Source organism: Eumetopias jubatus, unplaced genomic scaffold, assembly GCF_037043125.1.
Source record: "Eumetopias jubatus isolate StellerSeaLion01/CBP00866 unplaced genomic scaffold, mEumJub1_p1.0 scaffold_2, whole genome shotgun sequence".
NCBI lineage: Eukaryota > Metazoa > Chordata > Mammalia > Carnivora > Otariidae > Eumetopias > Eumetopias jubatus.
Genome location: NW_028274808.1, coordinates 129,575,093 through 129,595,312, shown reverse-complemented (window position 1 = coordinate 129,595,312; position 20,220 = coordinate 129,575,093).

Sequence of the window (20,220 nt, the reverse complement as noted above, 5' to 3'; positions counted from 1 at the left end):
ATTTTTACCCCATATTTTCTAAGGTCCAATAATACTTCAAAATACTCCCTAGGAAGTATTATGTTTACAATGAAATTTATTTTCATTGTGTACAGTCCTGAAGCAGGCCCTAACTATATTTTCTTTATCAAAGTATTACTGCTAATGTGCTGCTCATAAGATTCTACAGCTATCTAAATAAATTAAACTGCCGTCTGAGCAATATATTTCAAAGAAATAATTTAACATCATTATTTACAAATTGTATCCAGTTTAAGCATAGAGGATATTTTATTGATGTAGGTGAAACATTTGCCATGTGCAAAAAAACATGGAATGACCAAAAAAAGCCTGTATCCATAAAAAACAAAGCTACCTTTATAATCAAGTAATATGAACATAGTATATAACTAAATAAAATTATTTATTTATTTATTTTTAAAGATGTATTTATTTATTTTAGAGAGAGAGTGCACAAGTGGGGAGAAGAGCAGAGGAGAGAGAGAGGAGAAGCAGACTCCCCACTGAGCTGGGAGGCCCACTTGACTTGGGGCTGGATCTCAGGACCCTGAGATCATGACCTGAGCCGGAAACCAAGTGTCTGATGCTTAACCAACTGAGACACCCAGGGGCCTCTAAATAAAATTATTTATAATAGTGGATGAAGAAGTTCTTGGGGTAAATTAGTCACCATACAAAAAAAAAAAAAAAGTCCCAGTCAAAAAATTTGTTCCTAAGTATCAGAAGCCTTTTGAGTGTACAGCGCTCACATTATTGAAAATCAGTACATTTCAATTGATGAAGATTAAGCAAGATGAATGCTTGATTGTCTCCAATGAAATCACATGTGCTGACAGAACATCTGTTACAGCCTCCCTTCTTGTTATTTTATTGCAAATTTACAACCTATTGCAATTAAAATAACATGATTAAAATTATAGACATTTTGAATAAAGGATAATTTATAGACCTCTCTAAATAATCAAACCTACTTTGCAAATGAGTGAAATTTTAAAAAAGAAAAGATTTCTGAAACCCTATACATACTGCTTTTCATGACAAAGAAACACTGGTATTTAGTATTTATATTTGGCATAGCTACTGAAGAAATTTAAAAAAAAATGGGGAGGGGGAAGGGAAGAAAAAGAATCCCAGAATCAGAAATCTGCAATACCTACTTATTTGTTATTTTTATTAAAGCCATTTCACAAGGCTTTAACATTGTTTTTTCTTGATGTTTGCAATATTCACAAGGTCCAGCCCAATGGCCAACATATAGCAGGCATTTATTTAGTATTTGTTTACTGAATGCTTGACTTGAGAAATAAATGTATGAGTGAAGTGTTATAGGACATATGTTTTCGTTGTGCACAAATATATCATGTTGCCTAAGAAAGTAACTTCAACAGAAGGATGCCATAAAAATTGCTTAATTTATATATGCAGGTGTGTGAAATAGCAAAAGTCATATTAAATGTTTATAAAAACTATCTTTTCCCCATAACCGCAGTTGCCTGTAATCGTCTGTCTGTTCAGTATAACAATTAAATTGAATCTGTAGAGCTGGATCAAATCCAAATAGAAGGCTATAAGAATCATTTATAAACTACAATTTGACTATTTGTGTGTTGCTAAATGTTTTTATTTCATTATTTTTTTCCTTATATCAAATTTTCTGAGCAGAATTCATCACAGATTTAGGTGCCAGGATAATCAGGTGTTCCTTTCTTAACAAGGCCAGAAATTGGGACAGGGAAACTAAAGGGACCCCCTGAAAATCCACTTTCTTTTCCTCCATTTCCCTGCTTCTATTCTTGCTAGATCCTACACCCCTGCCTTACACACGCCTTATACGGTAAGTAATGTATGTTCTCCTGGTAAAGGTCAAAGATTTAATAATTTCTTTGGAGTCTTCCAGAACAATAGATAACACCTAAGCAGTGACTGGGCAGAGTCAGCATGAACGTTTTCCAAAACCACAGACTCACCAGGACCCATGGCTCCAGGGCATAAGTGGCTTAAGGAGAACACCTAAACACTTGTCTTTGTTCCTGGATGCCTGAGAAGACAGATGCACCAGACCACCATCCTCAATAAAAACCTCAGGTCCCAAGCAAAGAAGAGACTCACTCTTTTTTCCTTTCTGAGTCTCCAGACACTCTGCTTGTGTCTACACTCTCTCTACATCTTCAATAAACTCTGCCCCCACTTCCTCTCAGCTCGCGGATGATTTCCGTCCTGCGCAAAGCCATGGACCCTCTTGGCTGGTCGTGCCGGACCCCACTCTGGGTCGTAGCCTGCTGGGACTGCCTGCATCAAAATCAGCTGTCACTTGGTCAAACCCAAAGGTCACACATAGTTTATGTGAGAGGCAGTCTGTAAAGGTTGGGGCATATGATGGGCAAGGATTGACTGTGTTCAAACTCAAGGCCATTTGACTTTCACTTTCCCGTGCCTTGTTTTCTTTATCTGTAAATAGACATAAAAATTAGATCCTACTTATTAGTAGTATTCTTATGTGGAAGACAAGGCACGTAAAACATTACACACAATGACTAGCACTTAGCACATCTACGGCCAGCTAGAACTGTCATGCTAGAAAAGAAGATTGTGAAGGGCGGAAAGGGATGCGCAGGAGAGATGATTAGCAAGCTCTCAATAAGGCTTATTGTTGGATTCGAGTTTTAACAAAGAAAAAGAAAAGCAACAAAATGAATAGACTTAGTAGAGTGAGAAAGCTCATGAAAACGAGTAGGGCAAAAGATACCATGTCACCAGAAAAAAAAAAAAAAAAAAAAAAAAAACTTGTACGAGCATGATGTGGTGGACTGAAAAACCGAAGGGGGAAAAATAGATAAAAAGACAGTTGCACACCCTGGATTGCATACATCCGAAAGCAGACTTTCCTTCCACTTTGACGTTAGTCTGTACTTTCTAACTGATTAAGTTCTTCTTTCCAGCTTATTTTTTAACTCAGGCAAAGGACCCGGCAGGCAAAGCATCCTGAAATTACCCCCTGAAGCAACAGGGACTGCCCTGCCATCAGCAAGCCCTCACGCGACGGACCCCAAGACAAGGATCGATTTGACCTTCACCGGTCACCTGCACATACCCTCCAACCTTTGTCCCATGTTTTCTTTATATAAACCTAGAAGTACTTTCAGCACTTTGGAGACCGTCTTTGAGATGTTAGTCTGCGGTCTTCCAGTGTTGGTCTCACTGAACTAAATTCCTTTCTTGTTTTACCACCTTTCCTCTCTTTGCCTCCCTTGGATTTTGTCAGCAGTGAGTGATCTGTTTGGAACCCCTGAGCCAGGTGTTCTTGCACTCTTGGGCCCCGTTATAATTCTGAAATCAAATAGCCTGTTACCTCAGCCTGAATTAACACATCAGTGTTTAGGGAAAAGACATAGAAAATGAAGGCATATGAAGAAGAAAATTCGTTGGACTTCAGATGTTATATTAACTCATCATTTTTCTTTATATTTAGTGACATGTTTTAACCTTGCAGGAATGTAAAAAAAAAAAAAAACAGTTAGTTACAAAAGAATATGAAAAAGAATCATTGCCAAGATAAAAAAGAATTTTTCACATAAGTAAATTTTTAAAATCTACTTTTTAGCTTGTTTATTGCCTTTTAAAAAATCAGTTTCGTTATTGCATGAAAATTAAGGAAATCATTTTATGTTGCTAAAAATTGTTTGGTTCAGTATTGGTAAAGTGCTTCACTGAACTTTCTTGATTGAACTATGTATAGTAAGACTTTTCAAATGTTGGATAAAAATATTCATCTCCCTCCCTGGCACAATGGAAAAGACAAAAAAAAAAAAAAGGAAAGCAGATTAACTAAAAGGTTTTATTTAAGAGGCATACTGCATAAGGGCCACAAGCAAGGTTGCTTAGCTCAAAACCTCGCTCTGCCACTTACTTGCTATGTGACCTTTAGTTAGTAACTTAGTCTCTCAGAGTCTCAGTTTTATCTTCTGTAAAATAAATAACAATAATAATAGGTAACTCACAGGGTTGGTGCAGGGGTTGAATTAATTAATATGCAGCATTTAGAATAGTAATTGCTATATAATCAGTGCTCTTGGAGTATTCACTAGCAGTGTTTCTGGAATTCTTCACTTAAGAAATGATGGCAACAAATAATTAGCAACTTCGAAGTTCAGAAAATGTGATACAAACTTTTTGGGTGTCAGTATAGTGTTGCTCAGGGCTGTCTACCTCAATTTATTATCCAACAAAATATTTGTTCCTAATTTCAAAGAGATTTCACTTGAAACAAAGCTATAGAAAATATTTTTTAAGGAATCTCTTGAGTAAGCCAATGTAGAACAGAAACATTCAGATACGAAAATGAATTTCCCACTCATGATTTCCTTCTATCTCTTTTGCCCTGCTAAAGCTTTTTTACATGATGAAGTTCCTTGCCTATGGTACAGGTAAATCACAGATTTCAAACTTAATCCACATGGATTTCTGCATGGATTTAGTTATCCGTCACTCAAGCAGAGGGTCAGAAATGTTCTGATTAGCTATTTCCCAGAGTGGTTCAATCCACTTGTGATGTGGGTGATATAATAAGAAATATACAGTTGGTCTTTATCTCAGGTTCCTGGCACAGAGTTCCTAAAACCCTTGTAATTTCTTGAGTGATATGGATGGAGAGGACTGTCTTTTGTTATTCATAAGCCCTGTTCAACCACACCTGAATTTATATTAATTAGATGACTAATGGCTGGAACAGTACAAAACTTCAGGATGAGGGCTGGTTGCCAGAGGAACCAACCATGTGATTAAAGGGTTGAAACTTTCAACTCCACCCGCTGGACCTCCAGGAAGGAAGAGGGGCTGAGGATTCAGTTAATCATTAAAGATCAATGATTAAATCAATCATCTCTAGATAATGGAAACCTCCATTAAAACCTTAAACAAAGGGGTTCGAAGAGTTTCTGGGGGTGATGGACATATCGGCATGTGGGAGTGTGGTGTACCCCAAACTTTATGGAAACAGAAGCTCCTGCACTTGGGACCCTTCCAGTCCTCACCTATGTCCCTCAAAATCTGTTTATCTATATCCTTTACAATAAACTGGTAATAGTAAGTAGAGTTTTTTTCCTGAGTTGTGTGAGCCACAATAGCAAATTATCAAGCCTGAGGAGGAGGTCATGGGGACCCCAGTTTGTAGCCAAGTTGGACAGAAACATGGGCAATCTGGGGACCTATTACTTGTGATTGACATCTAAAGGTGGAGAGGCAGTCTTGTGGGACTGAGCCCTTAACCTGCAGGTCTGCACTAACCCTGAGTAGTTAGTATCAGAATTGAATTAAATTGTAGGACACCCAGTTGGTGTCCACAAAGACTACAGAATTGCTTGGTGTGAAAAACTAATAACACATTTGGTGTCAGACAGAACTGTTCTGTATAGATAAAAAACAGATCAGAGTAGTAGACCACTATAAAAAGGTATTCTGAGTAAAGGAGTATTGATGAAAAAAGAAGCATATTAAAACAACCCAACATCCATTGATGAAGAATGCAGTTAGGTAGAGCAAGATGGGGCTAGGTTAAGACTGACTCAATTGTGCTGTCAGATTACTGATTTGGCAGTGAGAAAGAAAAGCAACAAGATGAAAATTGACAATGAATTAGCAAAAGGTACTATGCTTTTTGTTACATATATACATATACATCCGAAAAACCGAAGTACTGGAGGGAAAAAAAGCACCAAGAGAAAATGGTTTTGTACTCTAGATTTCCCATCCACTTCTGAAATGTAAATGTGTCATTAACCTCTAGAAAAACAGTCAGTCTGTGAAGAAACAGCTGGACATTTAAAATGAGAGCATAGACAAGGGAAAATGTAATAGGAAATTATTTTCTGAAATTCAGAATTCCACTTACTTTTTGTACTGTATAAAGTAAGTATCGCTTCTCGGCCTTTTGGCTAAGATCAAGTGTACTGTATAAAGTAAGTAAATATTCTGTTTGATTTAGAGGTGAGAATAATAACACTGGCATGAGTTATAATATGATTAAACAATTTTTATTATGTAAAAATGCCTGATTTTGAGAAAAACCACCATGGTAATATTTTTTTATTGTTGTATGATATGTGTTCACCTGACTATAACAAAATACTGGGCAAAAACTCAACTTAACATTCAATCTGAAGAAAAGACCAAGTTACATGTCAGGTGAAATGGTATCAACCTGCCACAAACACAGGTGTCAAATCTGCTTCCCTTTCTCCTAGTACTGGCTTCCCCCAGGTGAAACCTACCCCCTGACTTCGCGATCCTATGCAGGGAACACAACACCCTGGGGAATCTATTTGGTCACTCTTCCCAACCCGTATCCGCCATCTTCTCCCTCATATCCTGCTTCCCTCTTGGAGAGGAGCTCCCTCACACAGGCCTTTCTATATCATTGAGAATAAAAATTTCTTCATTTGGTCTAGTCATTTGATCTGTCATGAATTAGGAGACAATACGAAGAGTAGAGATACAATCAGAGCGGGGCAACGTTTTTGAAATTATTCCAAAAAATCCATTTGCATAGTATGGAAAGCTATCAGAGCTCTTAAGCCACACAATGGGCTGCATAGTTCATTCTCTGAAAAAAAAAAAAAGCAAAACAAAAAATGATGCATCGGTATGTAGTGGCTTTTATATTGAGGACAGCACAACAGCCTAATACAAAAGGAAGTCACTAAAAAGAAGTTCTCATGTTGATTTTTAAATTATGAAATTAATGATAGTCATAAATTAATAACACATTTAATAATAAATTATTTTAAATAATAATTTAGTGAATAAATTTAATTATAAATTATTAAATTAAGGAGAAAAATATGGTGACTATCTTATTGTATTTCACCGTCTTTGACCTTCCAAAAACCCTGGATACCTTCAGGTATTAAAAAGGTGTGCAGCTTTGTACATATCCATAGGGTTCTTTTCTCTGGGTGGAGGCAAATCAGTAATTGCATGCAGAGTTTAGATAATATGCAAATCATCCAGTTACATTAACAGTAGAAATTAAAAGAGAAGAGTATTTCATGGAAGGTAGTCTAGAGATTATCCCACCTCAGAATACTTTATTGGATGGTGAGGGTTATTACAGAATGAGAAGTCCATTCCATTTTAAGGCACATATATTGTTCTCAATATTAAGATGAAATACATTTCCTGCTATTCTCACAAGTGAGTTTAGTTCAGTTACGTAGAGTCATGTAGGAGATAATTTCTATGGGCTTGCTATTGCTCCTCAATGCCTCTTTCAGAGTGTCCCACCCAGAAGGGAATGCTGTATTCCAAGGAACAATTCAAATGTCATGTGGGAGGAAGCTCAGAACAGGAGTTGTCAAGGTTGTCAGGGTCTTGGCACTGAGGTTGCCAATGCCAACCCCCTCAATACTTCCAGTTTTCCTGGAAGCGTCACTCAAGGATCATTTGAGATAAGACTACAGGCATCTTTCCCTACTTCTCGTAGCAGCTGAGATCTTAAATCTAGAGCCTATTTCACATTATTTAAGACATTTCTATAAATGAAAATGAAACACTGAACGGTAAAATCTAGCAGCTATAAGAAAACTCTATTAACCATATGATAATACACATGATTCATATAAAATATATTATTATGGGGTGAACTGTGTGCCCCCCCAAATTCATATGCTGAAATCCTAAGCCCCAGTACTTCAGAATGTGACTGTATTTAAAAGGTAACTAAGGTAAAATGAGGTCTTTAGGGTGGGCCTGATCCTTTGACCTATGTCCTTGTAATTAGAGGGTCTCAGGGGAAAGACTATGCGAAGGCACAGTGATAAGGTGGCCATCTGTAAACCAAAGAGAGAGGCCTCAGAAGAAACCAAACCTGCCAACACCTTGATCATAGATTTCTTGCTTCCAGATAAAATAAATGTCTGCTGTTTAAGCCACTTAGTCTGTGGAATTTTGTTATGACAGCTCTAGCAAATGAATATATATATCATATATAATCTCATATATACATGTATTAGTTATACATAATATATATGGTGTTATGTAAATTAATATGTAATATATAATATTATATATTAATGATATATAATATTAATTTATTTGTTAATATAAATTGATAACATTATATCTCTGTCTATATCATCTATCCCTATAAATGTTCCAATTGGGTGAATTTGCTTGGAGGAGATATTGAGTTCAATATAATTTATTTATGTCAGCAAGCAAATTTTTAGAAGTATTTGCCCATAGTGGAAAACACTAACTGTGAATTAAAAAAATGATAGAATGCAGAGATCATTTCTCATAGATAGCTTATAAGGGATGTTTAATTCTACTTTGCTACCAAGCAATTTGCCTTCTCCAGCCAAGAGCATTTTAAAAAAGTGCTGACAACACACACAATTGCCTCAAGAAATTTCTATCTGTGTTTTGATCTTTCCACAAGATGATGGCTGCCTCTTTCAGAGTATTGTACCAATCATTTGCTCAGCTATGCTGATAACAGCATGCTGTCAACTTCCACATTGTTGGGCCTGTCTACTATATTTGACAGCCTTGATCATGGGTCCACACATTCCTCTACAGCAGATGTTATTGCCTTAAATAAGGCTTATTCTTTACTCATGCAGTATATATAGCACCTTATTGTTAATATTGCTGAACATCTTCCCATTTGTTTTAAACATACCATTAAGACCCGTGGGATTTAATTATTGAATAAAAGTGGCTCTGGAATGGTTGAATCTAAGTTATATTCTCCTTTTAAGACCATCATTCTGAAGTACAGTTTCAGTTGACATTGTTATGTTTATGATATATGAGTTTATTTTTCATCTCTCAAAAAGCAATTTAAAAATTGATTAAGTGCCTCAGTGTCATTTGTGAAGTAAAATTGTGAGCATCCATCCATCACCTGAATGGTGCTTTATAATTCTCACTTTCACATGAGTTGTATTTATTCCACAGCTATAGGGACATTTTGATTCATATATTTAGTGACAGCAAGAAACTTGCCTGGATCCTACTAGAGTTCAGGTTGAAAACATTTTGGTACTTTTCTTCTTTTAAATGCTTCTAAAGTGGCATCTTAGAATAACATCATATTAAGACACCTTATATATAACAATTTAAAAACAAAATGAGTCTACCAGGTAGACATTGTTATCCCTATTTTACATAAGAAGTTCCTGAGACACTCGCAAAGTTTAGATTATCCACTATGCTGAACTGGATGGCAGAAGAAGGTTATGAACATGTCTGATGCCAAAATCCACTCTTTTCCCTATTTTGCTACATTAACATATAACTCCCATTAAAATAATTGGGAATGAAATCTAATTGGGGTCTGCACCTGAAGATTCATTATTTTAGGGTTGATGTCATTCCATAAACCTGGTGTTTCAAAATAGTTATTCAAATTCATGCAGCTGGTTGATCACATGATTAATAGCAAGCATTAAAAATGGTTGTGTAAGCCCTATCATAATAGAAAAAATTAGAGCGCCTGGGTGGCTCAGTGGTTGAGTATCTGCCTTCAGCTCAGGTCATGATCTCAGGGTTCTGGGATCAAGTCCCACCTCCGGCTCTCCGCTTAGCGCGCAGAGCCTGCTTCTCCCTCTGCGCGCTCTGCCTGATGCTCCCCTGGTTGTGTGCTCTCTCTCTGAAAAATAAATAAAACCTTTTAAAAAAAAATAACAGAAAAAATTAGGTATTTTGTTTGATACTAAAATTAATAATTGGTCCACGTACAAAAATGACACTAAGAGGGACGCCTGGGTGGCTCAGTCGTTAAGCGTCTGCCTTCGGCTCAGGTTATGATCCCAGGGTCCTGGGATGGAGCCCCGCATCGGGCTCCTTGCTCCGCTGGAAGCCTGCTTCTCCCTCTTCCACTCCCTCTGCTTGTGTTCCCTCTCTCGCTGTGTCTCTCTCTGTCAAATAAATAAATAAAATCTTTAAAAAAAATAGAAAATTACAAGGAAATGATGAGAAACTGAGGTGAAAATGTCTATACAAAGAATCTCTGGGGCGCCTGGCTCAGTAGTTAAGCGTCTGCCTTCGGCTCGGGTCATGATCCCAGGGTCTTGGGATCGAGCCCCGCATCAGGCTTCCTGCTCAGCGGGAAGCCTGCTTCTCCGTCTCCCACTCCCCCTGCTTGTCTTCCTTCTCTCGCTGTGTCTCTCTCTGTCAAATAAATAAAATCTTAAAAAAAAAAAGACACTAAGAAAGTGAAAGGCAGCGTACAGAATGAAGAGATTATTTTCAATACATGTATCCAACTAAGGATTTATATTGGGAACATACAAAGAACTCCTATAAATCAACAAGGAAAATACAGCTTAAAAGAGAAATGGGCATAAGTCTTCCACAGGAACTTGACAAAAAAGGATATTCAAATGGACACAGAACATTTAAGAGGACGCACAACATCAGGAAATGCCAAGTAGAAGCACAACGAAATAAGTGTACACACCACCGAATTGCTGAAAATAAAATGATTGAATATAACAAATATCGGTAAGAATGTAGAGGAATGAAATTAAGAATTTTCCTGAGTATAAAATCAGGAAACAAGAATCAGGACATGGTATTTGTCAGGGATCGTCTTTCAAATGCGGTGGGTGTGGCGGGGCTGAATGCATCTGTATTTGGCAAAGCTTCCTCAATAGATACTCAAGTATGACAGTTTCAAACAGCATTAGACCTGACCCAGTTATTTTCAAGATATGCCAATTTTATCTCTTCATCCCTCCCTCTGACAGCTCTGAGTGATTGTGGAATATTCAACTTAAATTTGAATGTTTTCATCTTATATCATATGGTTTTTCACCTAATAGGACTGATGTGAAAGCCGCAAAAGTTTGCAGCGATGACTGACAGCAGCAATTTTACCGGACGGATACCCTCAGTGGTGTGATGGAATCATCCAAGAAACTGCTTTTAGCTTTTTTTTCTCCCTTTGGCTAGGAAACCTGATGTGTGGAGGTAAACAAATTAAATGGGAAAAAGTGTGCTGATCTGGCTGTAAAAAATTATTTGAGGAGCATGAAAACCCTGCTGGGCCTTCCGTGCACCCCCACCAGGGAGGATCTTGGCCACAAAATGCTTAACTCTGTCTCTCCAGGTAATTGAGGGGAAATAATATTTAATTATCTGAATAACTAATACACTGAAATGCAGATCTTCACCACTGTTTCCAAACATTCTTTCTTTAGAGGAAAATTTTCCAGAACCCTCAGGAAAATTGTCCCCAAATCCCAGTTGATAAACATTAATTGAAGACACTAAACTCTTAATCTAACGAAACATTTTCAATTATGAATTGGTGCTATAAGTGAGAAGTTTCACCTGTATAACTGTGAAAAAAATAGTTTTTAGGGTGATCATTGAAATGGAACCGCACGATAAATGATTTCTTTCTAAATTTTTGATCCCTGGTTTCCGTGTCTAGTTTGCTTATACACAACCAGTTTCAGAAAACAGGAAAACGCGTCACCTGTTTCTAATTTAACTGGAGGTTTCTGCAGCGAGGATGTTGGCATCTGGCTTCAGCTCCCTCTGTTATTAAGTATGTGCCTGAATAGGTCGCTTCTACTCGGCATCTTTTTCCTTCATTAGAAATATTACACTAAATGATCTCTGAGGACTTGTGTAAGCCAATAATGCCCCTCTCTACCAAACCTAATTCCTGGAACCTGTAAAATTTACCTCATTGGGAAGGTAAGGATCCTGAGATGGGGGATAATCCTGGATTGTCTGCGGGGCCCTAAATGCAGCCACAATTCTTTACAGGACGGAGAAGAGGGATATTTGATAAAGAGGAAATGGGAATGTGACTAGGGAGTGAGGTAGCCAGAGCCAAGGAGCGCCGGAGTAACAAGAAACTGGAAGAGGCAAGGAACAGATTCTTCTTCCCTAGGGCCTCTGGAGGGAGTATGGCCCTGCTGCTGACAGCTTATTTTGACCCGTGATAGGGATTTCAGACCTCTGATCTCCAGAACTGTGACAGAATAAATTTCTGTTCAAGCCATCAAGTTTGGGACACCTGGGTGTCTCAGTAGGTTAAGCGTCTGCCTTGGGCTCAGGTCATGATCCCGAGACCCTGGGACCGAGTGCCGAATCGGGCTCCTTGCTCAGTGGGAAGCCTGCTTCTCCCTCTCCCACTCCCCCTGCTTGTGCTCTTGCTCTCTGATAAATAAATAATCTTTACATAAATAAATAAACTCTATAAATAAATTAAATCTATAAAGAAAATAAATAAATAAAATCCATAAATAAATAAATATAGCCACCAAGTTTGTGATCAGCTGTTACAGCAGCCATAAGAAACTGACACAGGATCCTACCACTAATACAGGGTCTTCTAAAATTGTTTGACTGACAAAACCAAATTGAAGATGGGGACGTCAGTAGGCATTCAGAGTAACTTGCTTTTGCTAACTAAAATTCTAAAGTGTAACTGAGAGTTAAGAGCTTTTTTGACGTCTGTGACTCTGATAGTTGGAGAGATTGGCTTTGAATTTTGTTAACTTTATGTGAATGCTTTTTACTTGAAAAATAAAAGTCATTTGTTGTTAGTCTGGAACTGACCTAATGTCTGATTTATGATATCCACATTCTAATCCCCTATGATATGGGCCCTTCCTGACCTTTGTCATTTCCAATCCCACAGCTCATCCTGTGGCCCTGCTCAACTTTTCACATTGACTGAGGGACCTGTTGGTTGTTTGGATATCCAGTTCTCAACAACTACTTCTCAGGAGCGCACTCTTTTCTCTGTTTTCCATCATTGTCTTTAATTTCTCACCTCCTTCTCACTCTTCAATCTGCTCAGCTCTGGCTGTTGCCTCCACCATTCTGACTAAACTCTTTTTCTTAAGGTCACTAATATCCTCCATACTGCCAAGTACAAGGGACACTTTTCTGTTCTCTCTTTAACCTCAGCCCCACCCACCCCAGCAACACTGGACAGAATTGATTCCCTTCCTCCATCATGAAAAAATTTCCTCTTTTAACTGATGACTGTGGTACTTAATTTCGTGGTTCCCAAGAACATGTTTGTATTCCTACTTCTTGTTATTCAGTTTTAGCAATCATTTGATTAGTTGCTACTGTGGAAGATGAGCATTTAACTTTCTTCCCCTAAGTCCCATAGATACACATCCATCCCACCGCCAAGCTTCCCAATATAGCTATGTCATTTGATAGTTAGATTAATATTTTGTGTGTACATTATGATGATTTTGCAAATGCTAGTCACAGATGAGGTTTTTCTGGAGTAAATAATCATCTTTGTTTCTCAATCCTAAACCCTTTGCCAACTGTCTAAATCTTCTAAATGATCAGATCCATGCGTCATTCCATCAATTTCATTTTTTGACTCCAATCTATGCTCATCACTTTCTCAGCCCAATGGCACAGCTGTCAGCCAGGGACTCTTTTTATTCTCATGGTGGGGATTCCCTTCATGTCTTTCCAAACTGAAACTGTTCCATGTTTTCCTTTTTCAAGGTTTAGTCCTTCATTTTAATGGGTCACCTTCTTCAGCCTTCTCAGAAAGAGTACAAGAGACATAATTCTTTGTTACCCTGCATGAATAAAATATCTTTATTCTATCTTCATTCTTGATTGAGTATAGATTTTTTTCAAATTCTCAACTTGAAATAATTTTCCTTCAACAATCTTAGCATATGACCAGTGACCTTATTAGCTTCCAATGAGACTACAGAGAAGTTCAAAGTCATTTTGACTCTTCATCCTTTGTTAGTGTCCCTCCTCTTTTTGTTTTCTTTTCCTCTCTGTAAGCTTGTGGAAGTTTCTCTTTGTCCATAGTGTTCTGAATATTCACTATGTTTCTAGGTGTGGATTTATTTGTATCTATTAGTTTGAGCACTCCCTGAAAAGAAGGGAAGAATGAAAGTGGGAGCAGGTATATTTGTACCTGAGTTGGCAAAAATGAGGTAATTTCTGGTGGATTTTATTTTTATAATAAGGTAAGATCTTCTACTGAGCCCCTCATAAAACTTTTGGGAAGTTTTTCCAGTCAAGGTGCCTGGGTGGCTCAGTTGTTTAAGTGTCTGCCTTCAGCTCAGGTCATGATTCCCGGGTCCTGGGATGGAGTCCCACATCGGGCTCCCTGCTCAGTGGGGAGTCTGCTTCTCCCTCTGCCCTTTCCCCGCTCACGTTCTCTCTCTCTCTCTCTCTAGTTTGCTCTCCCTCAAATAAATAAATAAAATCTTTAAAAAAATTTTTTAAAAGACAATTTTGCCAGTCCATTTTGTAGAGAAGAGTTCATATTAGCCAGGTTTATTTTTATCTTAGGTAACATAATGGAACTCTGGGACTTGAATTTAGCTGAGAGCCCAAAAAATTTGACAACTTGTTGCTAGTTTGAGAACTAACAAATAAGTTGCAAGTAATTTCACATTTCCTAGTGATGTGCTAGGCATCTATGCAGAACTTGTAAAACAGGTGATCAAAAATCAGTTTTATACCATTCAGCCCAATACCTTCCCCAACACCATCACCCCTTTGAGTTCTAAAGGTTTGACGTTGAATGAATAGGAGAGAAAATTTCTTTGGGGAAAGCTGGTGAAGTACTGTAGCAGTTTCTCTGTCCTTCCCCCTTTCTCTGAAAGGAAGAGAAGGTCATGTTGTGGTCTTTTACCATGAGCATGTAGTGTGAGTACTCAAGACTACTCAGCAAGTTTAACTTGTATCGCCCAGTTTTTAGGGGAGGTACTGAGTCAATGCCATTAACACCTGGAAAGTTTAAAAGTGAGATATTATGGATGGCTAGCTTCTCTGACCTCAGTGTAAGTTGAGGTGGCTCTTTTGAAAAACAAAAGCAAAAGCAAAATTACATGTGCAGGCATGCAGAATTTGGGGACAGCTTAGGATAAATATTTTTCCTGAGTCAGTGTCATCTTGAAGGAAACTTTCCCAAGAGGGTGGCCAACCAAGGGTGGAGGAGACACAACAGAAGCTCAGCCAGATATATATATATCTCTCATGTAAATGAAATGTGTTATGCAAGTCTTCACAGAAGTGTTCCAGAGTACAAATCAGCTTTGAACACATGCCAGACATAAAAATCTTCAAAGCTAGGTTGCAGCAGTACTGATGAATAGATTCCTGATCTTTATGGATTAAAATCCAGTACTATGGTTGTCAATATTGCTGCTCAAATAGGTCCAGATATGAACATTAGGAACTCTTTCAGGCTGGATCTTGTCCCTTTCATCTGACCCCCATCTCTTTTTTTTCATCTCTTAGTGTGTTTGTACATTCTGGCCCCGCAAGATGCTCTAGACAACTCTTGCATTTTTCCTGCCACAGCCCTGGAATTACAGCTTCTCCAAGGGGCTCTGGATTCTCTTATTGGAGAAACCAAGTTCTGGACATTAGATGTGCTCTTTGATAATGAGCTAGTCACTGCTTCTAGACGCTCTCAGGGTTAGGAGCTAGGAAATATATGTATGTACACTCAACCCTTACTCACACATCTATACTTACATTTATTTTTGTACCTATCTGTAGATATGTATTTTTAATTAGTTGCTACTGGTACCAATCTAATTCAATATCATGGACTTCGTTCTACCTTTTGCGTATTTGTAACCCCTTTCTCTGATAGTGAAAACCTTTAAAGGGCTTTCCTTTATACTCAGAATAATGTTATTTTCATGGACTATAAGTCCTGCTCACTCTACTCTTACTGTTATATACTCTGCTCTGGGCTCATTGGCCTTATCTCCCTGTCTTGAAAACCCTTGTTTGATGCAAATCTGGTTATTTGCTATAGAGATGCCTTCCTTGAGTTTTTTTTATCTTGCTGGCTCAACTCAAATGCCACCTTCTCTAGGAGGGATACCATTCCTAGCTTTGACCTCAAAGTGACATTCTCCTTATATCTCTATCATATCCTCCTGGTGACTCCATTTATTGCACTCAACAATAACTAAAATGATCTTTTCTATTGGTTAACTTGTTTATAGTCTGTCTCCTCAGTTGGAATGTAAGTGTCATGAGGGAAGAAACCCCTCTCTCTTTTCCTTGCAGCTACATCACCAGAGCATAGAATAACTCCTGGCATATGATAGAGACTTAGTAGAGGATGACCCACAGAATGACTGACAGTCAGCAGTGGAAGTCTGTTTATCAAGATTGGATGCCATTAATTTACTATAGTAACAATTTATGCAATTGTAAGAATTCAGTATCTCCTGTATGGGAGAAGAAAGGTGGAGTTATGTTGATCTAAGATTGTCATTTTGCCAAAAGGATACAACAAAAGATAATAGGGTAAGACTATTATAAATATTGTCAAGACAAAAGCTGGGCAGCAGAAGAGGGGGACAAAGCATGGAGGATGATGTGGATATAAGCTTTCCAGAATTATTAGTCAAAGCAAAATACTGCTGGAACAGGTGAGGGGGAAGAGAGTAGAAGGCAGCAGGTCTTAGACCTCTCTGAAATTACATATTCTATATTGAATAATTGGATTTATGACTAAGCCATAGCACAGGTGGCCAACAAAGAATGTCAATGTGATTTCCTGGCCTCTACTAAGTTTTGGAAAAAGTAAAAGTCTCTGATACTTGTAAAAGGTAGATGCCTTAGGACTCTGTAGGAGTAAACGTTGGTCAGCTTCTGAATTCCAGTTAGTACACAACTATCTTGGTAGAATACCTTAATACACTATCATGTAAGTTCAATTTTTGTCTTCTTCCAACCCCTGTGGAGATGCATCTTGCTAGAATGAAATCTGCCTGGTGGCTACAATTAGATCAGTGAATGCAGTCCATGCCTTTTCCTGCTATAATTAAGTATGTCTGGTCATTTCCCAAGAATGAGTTTTGAAGTCATATGTGTTTAGATGAAGATATAGCGGGCAGAGGATCTATGAGGTTAACAGTGAAAAAACAGAGAGAGAGACCAAGACTGATCCTTGACCTATCCTAATGGGAATAAAACAAACAAACTACAACAACAAAACAACTTAAAAGACCCAAGCTGTCCAGAATGTCCAGAACCTAACAGAAAGAATTGAATGAGACATAGATTTTTTTTTTCTTCTAAATTTCATGATCTCTTTCAGGCCACTAAAGTACAATTTAGTTCACTAGAAGTAATTTACTAAATGTATTCTGGAGGAATCCCCGAGTCCATGTATCACTGAAAATGAGCAATTTGTTCCTCTCTTGTAGTAACAGGCCCAACAAATTATATAGAAATTGGGGAAGAAGAAATGTCATTAAATATATTGAATTGGTTGAAGTAGTGGTTTTCAAACTGTGTTCCAAGGTCAGAGGCCCCTTGTAGAAGGACAAAGCAGAGACAGCTTCAAATAGATCAGCTCCATTTTTATCTGTGTTTTATATTGAGCTTCTACATGGTATTAAATTTAAAAACAGGATGCTGCTCTACAGTAAATTAAGAAATCATTGCTCTTCTAAAGATAGAAAAGATGGAACATCTTGAAAATATACCACACAGCTATGTTCAAATGCTATATAACATATCAATGAATATAATATTTTCAATTTCTGTAACTATCATTTAAAAACAATTTTTATATATCTAATTTAATAATTTTAAAACAAAAAGGAAGTAAGAAAGAAAAAGTAAGAGGGAGGGAGGAAGACAGCTTGGGCTGGATTAGAGTTTCAAATTTGTTCCTTTATTCCTTTACCTTAAGGTGAAACACTGATTGGCAATTCTTAAAGTCTATGACTACATGAAAATAGATTTTAACTAGACATGTGATCATTTATTTTTATTCATAAAGCTAATAAAACATTGTTTTAAAAAAAATAAAGTTTTCCCCAAAGGTGGAATCAAGGGATACTAAAATTGACCAGAACATACTGGGCACCCTATGAATATTTATTAAATAAATAAATGATGAATAAAGTCTCAGGAAAAGATATAAAACTATCATTTCATCTATTCATTCAAATATAAGATGATCATTAGAAATTTTGTGAAAATACATATTTCCACACATTGTCAGGAAAAATTTTACCTTTCTCTTGGTTCTCAAGAAAAGGACTTATTCTCTCTTTTTTAATTAAGGAGAAATTCACAAAACAAAATATTTTGATGTGAACAGTTCAGTAAGATTTATTACTGGATTGACAGTGTTGTATAACCCCTATCTGTATTCAATTCCAAAACATTTTCATCATCCTGGAAGAAAACCCGTACCCACTAAGCAGTCATGCTCCGTTCCCCTTTCTCCTCAGCCCCCGGCAACCACTAATTTGTTTTCTGTCTCCGTGGATTTATCTGTTCTGGATATTTCATATAAATGAGATCATGCAATATGTGATCTTTTGCATCTGACTTATTGCATTCACTATAATGTTTTTGAGGTTCATCCTTGTTGTAGCATATATCAATACTTCATTCCTTTTTATTCCTAAATATACGCCATTGTGTGGGTACCCCACACTGTGTTTACCCGTTCATTCGTTGAAATATTTGGACTGTTTCCACTCTAGGCTATTGTAAACAGTACTACTCTGAACCTCCATGTACAAATATTTCATTGAAACCTTTTTTAAAATTTCCAGTGTATACGTCTACAAGGGACTTGCTGGGTCATATGGTAATTCTATTTTTAATTTTTTGAGGAACTGCCAAACTGTGTTATCAAGGTGGCTGTTACACTATTTCACATTCCCCTCTGCAAAGTATGAGGATTCCAATTTCTCCATATCCTCACCAACACCTGTCCTTTCCCATTTGGCTGTCTTTGAATCAAACATTTCTGTGATTAAACATAATGACTAGTTTTATAGGAGAGGAACTTATTCAAAATGAATTTCCTTTTTCATATAGTTGCTTTGCTACTTTTCCAAAATGGAACTCTTACTCTTCTTCACTCATTTACTAAGGTCCAAATGTAGAACACCATATCATTATACCGTGGGGACCTGCCTTCTTGAAACAGAAGGCCAGGACTCTTTAGGAACCCAGGTAACAGTCCCAGTAGTCTGTATCCCTTCCCCATTCATTCCCATAATGCCATATGTTTTCTTTTCTACTGAATGCTTTCACTGTAGAGTATCCAGGTCAGTTATAGTGAATGTTGGGAAAGAACAGGGAACAGAAACACAAAGATGTGAATTAGAAAACATTCTGAAAAATCACCGTTTACACAGTTATATCCATACTATATATGCTGTTTCACATAGATATACAAAATTATTTCATGGCATGAGAAAACAGAAATCCCAGGACAATAGAAACATGGATATTTTGGACCATCCTTTGACATTTCACCATTCTTTCGTTTGGCTATGCTGGTAATGTCACTTTTCGTTCAAATTTTATTTTTCTGCTCCATGGCTCCTTTATCATCTAGAATCGGTTGTTTAGGTGACTCTAATGTGGCCACATAGCAGTTTAATACATTTCTGCTCAAGCGGTGATCAGTCACACACCACCTGCCACGCATTGTAAACGATCACCAAGTAGACAATTTTGACAGGCTGCTCCCAGGGGATTCCTGTGCTGTTTTGTAACAGGCGGTAGCCCAGCGGGATCACAGTTTAGGAATGCTAACCCAAAAGCAAGTATGAAAAAGGAGGGAAGTAAGACTGTGACTTAACACAGGTAAAAACCTTTAAAAACTAGAAGAGTTGAAAGATTATAAAAACATAACACCGGAGAGAAACAGATTATTCATTTGGCCTCAGAATTAGAAAGAAGTTTAAAAGACTACACAGCATGATGAACAATGCAAATTAACTGCAAGACACACAGAAATGCAGAAAATGACAAAGGGGAAAACGTAGCATTTGGCAATTTTTGCCAAATAAGTTGGAAGGAGAGAGGATATAAAGCCCTGCTTAGTAGAAATAAGTGAGGAAACCCATGTTGCACACAAACAAAGCAATAATTCCTAAAGGCTGTAGTTCATTGATAGAACACGTACCCTCCCTGTGTGAAGCTTGGGGTTTCTGTCCCATCATCAGCCATTTATGTGTACTTGTGGGAGCTCGGAAAACATTTTTTGGTTCTTCAAGAAAGAAAGGCATGCTACATAGAACTTTTACGTATGTAAAACATAAAGAAAAAAGCATTTTTTTCCTTCTGACCTGCGGAAATATGTTAATTTGCATTTGTTGATATTTCTTAAATATGTTCTTCCTCTGAGACAGAATAATGTGTCTTTACTCTATGATGTACTCACCAAGAAATAGCACTAGGTAAATCGTATAAATA